The sequence below is a fragment of the Triticum urartu genome, chromosome 1, assembly GCF_003073215.2.
Source record: "Triticum urartu cultivar G1812 chromosome 1, Tu2.1, whole genome shotgun sequence".
Lineage (NCBI taxonomy): Eukaryota > Viridiplantae > Streptophyta > Magnoliopsida > Poales > Poaceae > Triticum > Triticum urartu.
The window spans coordinates 194,180,555-194,187,738 of NC_053022.1; the positions used below are offsets into that span (position 1 = coordinate 194,180,555).

Consider the following 7,184-nt stretch of genomic DNA (forward strand, 5'->3'; position numbering starts at 1 on the left):
CCACAGTTTAATTAGATCCTAATCATGCAATGTGTGAAGATTGATCTAATGCAAAAAAACTGGGTATGGAAGGGGATATGATCAAAGTGTGAACTTGCCTGCAATGTTGATGAAGATGATTCGCACTCAAAACTCTTGATAGATCTACTCGTCACACTCCGGTCAATCTATCGTAAGCAAGCAATAGTAACCACACATAAGCAATCACTCAAAAGATCAAAAAGATCGAAGAAGACAATTCGGAAAACATCAAAACCAAGCAAATAGCTCTTGCAACATAAAACTATTTCTAACAGTACCAAAATTATGTGAATTTGGCCTTATTAGAATGTTTAGGTCAAGAGCTTCGATTTGCAAAAAGAATCAACTCAAACGGAGCTACGAAACTCAAGTTATGATCAAACGAAGTTTGAATTCAAATCTGATCTAATTCAAATTTTAAACTTTTCAAAAACATGTTTGAGTTGGATTACTGGATAGAGGAGATCATAACGAAGAAGTGGGCGTTGGTTTCGTTGGATTTGGATAAACGGTTGAAAAGTTGTGATAGTTTGAAGATTAGGGACTAAACTGTAAATAAAACACTGACAGATAGGTCCCTGGCCGAAAATAAAAAGAAAAAGAAAAATCCTACCGAACAAACGTTCGCTACAGAATCGTAAGCGATGAAAACCGTTCGTTACAAAACCCTAACTAATGAACGCTCACAAAATAAACTAAACTAAATAATAAACCGTTTTTTGGGGATTTTTTTTAACATTTCCAGACAAATAAAATAATAAAACAAATTAAATGGAAATATTATATAGGCATATAATATATCAAAATTTTCAGGAAAAGATTTTTTACACGACTGAACATTTTTATAACTTCAAATAAAATCCACACAAATTCAGATAAATCAAAGAGTGCTACTGGTCTATTAAAATCCAACAAAATCATTTTAAAAATACCAAAATGATTTCAAATTAATTTTTCTCCAATTTTCTAATGTATGGGAATCATGTTACCCTAATTTCCATGTATTTTATTTTTGGAGAAAAATAATTTGAATAAAACTCAAATAACTCCAAATTGAAAATAAATTCAAAAGAACTTTGAATTTAATTCTTTGAAACTCCCAACTCATATTTCATATAATTTGAAGAAGTCCTTTTATCTTCTCTCATGAAAATCATTGAGCTGCATGAAGTTTATGAATTGAAATATTTCCAAATGAAATCCAATTATTTTCAAATACCCTTTCATTTAATTTAAATGGAAGAAGTCATATCATCTTCACTCAAGGGTTTTGTATTTGAAAAGAATTTGAATTCATGGAGATCAGAAAGCAAATATGAAAGTTTGGGAAAGTCCTTTTATTCCCTCTCATTTAACTTTCAAAAAGGATTCGAATTTCACTCAATTTCACGCAATCAATCAAACAATCAATCAATTCTATCTATTTATTATAACATTCCAAAATTTAGAATTTTGGGATGTTACATTGTGATGTGATACCCATGCAAGCATGTTCCTTATTACTTGGTAGACCATGGCAATTTGATAACAATTCTATACAGCAAGGTAGAAACAATCAGTATACTCGTGTCCATAAGGTTAAAAATATTACTTTGCTTCCTATGACTCCTGATTCCATTTTGAAAGATTATATTAATAGAGATAATAAAGCAAAATAGGAGAAAAATTAGAGCGAAAATCAGATTGTGGCAAAAGAATTTCAGCAACAAATGAATCCTAATAATAAATCATCTAGTGTTGCTTCTGAAATTAAACTGAAAAGTGCATGTTTACTTGCCACCAAATCTGATATTGATGATCTAGATTTCAGCAAATCTGTTTGCTATGCTTTTGTGTGCAAAGAGGCGTTATTTTCTTTCGAGGATGTACCTTCCTTTTTGCCTCCTGCAGTCACTAACATTTTGCAGGAGTTCACTGACGTCTTTCCACAAGATGTGCCACCGGTATTACCACATATTCAAGGGATTAAGCATCAGATTGACTTAATTCCCAGTGCTACGCTGCCTAACCGTCCGCCATACCGTACCAATCCAGAGGAGACGAAAGATATTATGCGTCAAGTACAGGAGCTGCTCGACAAAGGTTATATACGTGAATCTCTTAGTCCTTGTGTTGTTTCTACTATACTAGTGCCCAAAAAGGATGGTACGTCGCGCAGGTGTGTTGACTGTAGAGGCATTAATAATATTACTATTTGTTATCGTCATCCTATTCCTTAGCTAGATGACATGCTTGATGAATTGAGTGGCTCGACGATATTCTCCAAAGTTGAGTTGCGTAGTGGATACCATCAAATTCGTATGAAATTGGGAGATGAATGGAAAACAGCATTTAAAACTAAGTTTGGCTTATAAGAGTGGTTAATCATGCCTTTTGGGTTAACTAATGCACCTAGTTCTTTCATGAGATTAATGAATGAAGTTTTACGTGCTTTCATTTGACGATTTGTGGTAGTCTATTTTGATGATATACTGATTTATTATACATCTTTGGAGGAACATTTGGAACATTTACGTGTTGTTTTTATTGCTCTACGTGATGCATGTTTGTTTGGTAACCTTGGGAAGTGCATCTTCTGCATTGACCGGGTATCTTTTCTTGGCTATGTTGTTACTCCACAGGGAATTGAAGTTGATAAAGCCAAGATTGACACTATTGGGAGTTGGCCACAGCCCAAAACAGTCACACAAGTGAGCAGTTTTCTTGGCCTCACTGGATTCTATAGGCGTTTTGTGAGAGATTTCAACACCATTGCTGCACCTCTCAATGCGCTTACAAAGAAGGATGTGCCTTTTGTTTTATGGTACCGCACAGGAAAAAGCCTTCACAGTATTGAAAGATAATATGACACATGCTCATTTACTTCAACTTTCTGATTTTAATAAGACTTTTGAGGTTGAATATGATGCTAGTGAAATTGGATTAGGAGGTGTGTTATTACAAGATGGCAAACCGTTGCATACTTGATGCGGAGCATCCAACGATCATCCCCATATACACTCAAGCATACACCATTGGACACAAGGTGAACCCGTTCCTAAATGCTTCCCCTTCCCACTCATACGAGACATGGTTGCTACCTAATGTAAAGACACTACTTGTGCTCAGGAACCAAGGAGATAACCATGGAGATGCTCGAAGCATAGGACAAGTTCACACGGAAGCTGATCGAGAAATGCCTCAAGTGGAGTCGCTGCAGAGCTACAGCGGCTGGACATCCGGCAAGAGCCCGCACATCCGGCACCACCAACCAGAAGAAGACCAGAGAGAAATAGACGCTAGGCGACTCTACAGCGGTCGGACATCCGGCTGACCCCTGGACATCCGGCGCCCTGCAACGGGCCGGACATCCAGTGCCCCCTATCCAGAGAGCACCGATGCCGACCACGCCAGCCCGGACATCCGGTCCGTGCCCGGACATCCGGCCACCCGCGAACGGCCGGACATCCGGCCCCCAGCCCAGAAATCCGGCGCCTGTCTGCGCAAAGTGAACGGGCCAAGGGCCCATGTATCCCTCTTTCCCACTTACCCCTTCGTGGCTTAGACTATATATACTCCCCCACCTCCTTCTAGTTAGCGTTAGCATTGGTTTAGCTCATTTTAGAGATAGAGCATTGCTCATCCACATCGGATCTACTCCACGTGAGGGGCCGCGGCCTCTACGGAGAAGATCCTTTTGGATTCAAGACCTCCTTGCGGAGAAGATCATCAAGACCCCCTCTTGGGCGGCCCCATCAAGACCTCCTCACGGATTAGACCGTTACCTCTTGTATCGCCCATTGTTGACTTTGGATCTTGTATCTCCCTTTGTGTTCATGGATCTAGCGCATGTAAGATCATGCTTGTTGGTTTGAGTGTTCTCTTGTGTTCCCCTCGTGATTTTCCCCTTGTTTACCTCCTCGTGTTCTTCGTGTTCTTTGCGGGATCCGCTCCTTTCGTGAAAGATCGGCCACTAGGGTTCTACCCTACATCATCTTGGTATCATGAGCCACGTTGATCATGATTTTGGAGCCTCCCCTCATTGTTTTCTAGCCTAATTTTGTTGTGTTCTTCCCCAAATTCGAAAATCCCCACCAAAAATAGCCCCAATTTTTTTGTGATTTGTTGGTTCGACGAAGTTTTGTTGATTTTGATCCATGGATTTGCTTGGTTTCGAGTGGATCTAGCATATCCCCAATTTTCTCCACTTTCCATCCACGAAATCCAGCAAATTTTGCCATTGGAATCATCAATTTCCGCCCCCAATTCGAAAATTTCCACCCCAAACAAGATCTGGAATCGTCGGGCCGGACATCTGGGCCATCGGGCCGGACATCCGGGCCCCAAGCCGGATGTCCGGCTCCTGGAGCACCAAATCTGCTCGGTTCTGGACATCAGGTCCCGGATTTCCGGCCCCGACCCCGGATGTCCGGCCCCTGACATCTCAGCCATCCCCGTTTCACCGTTTTGTCCATAACTAATTCAGCCGGAGTCCGATTTTCACGTTCTTTAGCTCGTTGAAAAGCTCTTGACATCCCCCTTCCAACAAAAATACTACCATATCCATTTGACTTCATCAAATTTTTAGAACTTTGGCATCTTTGCCTATGGCTTCCACCACAACCTCCGCATAACCACCACCGACTTCCGCAACCTAACCAATTTTGTTCCTTATAGCATTTGTGGTTGTTTGAGTTGTCATTTGAGTCTCCTAAGGTGTCTAGGCTACTTAGGGACGATTGCTTCTTCATCAACCACCACCACCACCACCATAACTCCCACATAGGCTTGCCCACCATACACTTCCACCACACCAACTTAACCCAATTTTGTTAGTGTTGTGAGTTGTGTCTCCTAAGGTGTTTCGGCTACTTAGGGACCGTGCTTCCAACTCCGACACCGTTTATAGTACACCACCTTACCCTCCTTTTCCGCATTGAGTACTCCTCAACCCATCATTGCCACTCCGCAATTCCATTGAGCTCCCGCTTCCACCATTTTGACATTTGACGTTTGAGATTTTGAGTTCGCGGTTTTTCTGTTTCCTAAGGTGTTTCAGCTACTTAGGTATGAGTCTCCATCATCTTGGTATCTCCATCAAGATCACCGCCACTCATCATCGACACGGATGGTAACCTCCATATAATCTTGGTATCGTGGTATTCCTCCATTGTACATTCCCTTGCCATTGCATTGATAACCCCTAGCCCATTTTGCGTCACTTGCCTATCGAGACTAGCCATTTGAGTATTGCCGGCAACGTTACTTGTGCACATTAGTGATCTACACCATACATTGCATACATACCATATCATATTGGTATCATACCATCTCGTGTGCCTCAAGTTTGTTCCCGCATATACACAATCGCTATCTTGGTTCTGCATTTCGCAAAGTGGCCATATACAAAAAAAGAATAAGATTTTAAGCAAAAGAAAAAGAGTGAACAAATAGCTTGTAAGCAAGTGCCATAGCATCATAACACATTGCATAAGATTGTCATATCCGATCATCTTGGATCATACCACCGGAACATCATATACATAGCATACTTGGGATAGAAGTCGTTGCATTTTTGTCTCCTATAGGTTGTGAACAAGTGTCGTATCCGCCTATTGAGCAATCGTGCTAGTGTCTCTCTAGAGTTGTGCAACAAGAGCATTTTCCATGGATTCCACATTTTGAGCTCATTCCTTGGTTGCACGACCCCATTTATCTATCCGTGTGTGTGTTTCCGTGTGCCACATATTTCTATTGGTCTACTTGTTACACTTGCGAATTTTTGAATCTCTTTCAACATTATTGACTCTTGCTAACATTTTACATCAAATTTTTGTGCCACTATCCTCAGCGAGCTCCACCATAAGCCTTATTTGTGTAGGTGTGAGAAACCGACAAGAATTGGTACCAATTGTGCTATTTCCTTGTCCACATTGGAGTGATCATTGATCCACTTTCAACTTCGGTCAAGGTACATTTGGTATTCGTTCTTCTCTTTCTACCACTCATATTTTTCTCTTGGAGTGATGGATAGGCAAGGCATTTCATCTCCGGTCTTCCACAACAACGATGGCGTGAACAACTACATCACCAAAGCCTCAATCTTCGATCTACAACGACAAATGCAAGGCGCATAATCAAGATTGCGAGAGCGCATCGAGAACCTCTCCATCGACATTCGTCACTCTGAAGCAAGGAAAAGGGACTACATCGAAAACAAGCTTTCCACACAAAAGAAGGAGCAAGATGCAAGGATGGAGGAGATTCAGGCCTTGATCAAGTCTACTTCCCCTTTGTCATCTTCAAGGCGGCGGCGAGCACATCGATCCTCTTGGAGCGCCCAAGCGATACAAGCGCAAGTCGTCCACGTCCACATCTCCATGGCAACCACCATCACGTTCATGATCAACCTCGTCATGAAGGGCAAGTCACCTCCAAGCAACATGTGCACGACAACGACGAACGACATCTACTACGAGCTCAAGCACAACAACAACACCATCATCATGATGATGCTCCACAAGTGCCTACCTACAAGTCCCAACAAGCCCTACTTCACGCCAAGTCCAAACTTCATGAGCACAAGAGAAGACCGCGAGACGAGCACCACCAAGACGGAGCTACGACCACAATAACCACTTCGGCATCTTTGCCAAGTGCTATCTAGGCATCTTCGCCTTTGGACATACGACATCTTCGCCTACTTCCCATGAGTTCGCCTACATCGACGTCATCAAATACAAGGCGACCACCTACGAGCGAGGGCGACACTTCCATCTTCGGAAGCCCCTCAAGGAAAATGGCCGAGCATGGGAAATTCCCTTCGGTCATAGAGACGAGCTACAAGGTGCCACATCATATGGGCCTCCAACAACAAGACGGTGACAAGAAGGTCGAGCTAGGGCCATCCCCTTCGACCACGGCGATGAGCATAAACCTCTTCAACCACTTGAAGACGGCACCCATACTGGACTCATACTCCGAGTCAAGCTACGAGACCGCAAATGAGACCTTATCTTTGGTCTTGGAGGAGAGTGATGATGTGCCATCTTCGGCCTTCATCCACGGCTACGACTATGACGTGATTGAGCATGGAGACATTTGCACCAACATCTCTCCGACACCCGCATATAAAGAGATGCCCCAATTCCCATGTGAGGAGAGCCACCCCACCATGAGTGACA

General features: G+C 42.4%; 1 long non-coding RNA gene across 1 annotated transcript; it reads left to right on the forward strand.

Moving 5' to 3' along the window:
- The first annotated feature begins 1,504 nt into the window (after nt 1–1,504).
- On the forward strand, nt 1,505–2,964 carry LOC125553822. The gene is made up of 2 exons (XR_007304221.1): nt 1,505–2,103; nt 2,643–2,964. It is a non-coding gene; the product is annotated as an uncharacterized LOC125553822 (long non-coding RNA).
- Nucleotides 2,965–7,184: the final 4,220 nt, after the last annotated feature.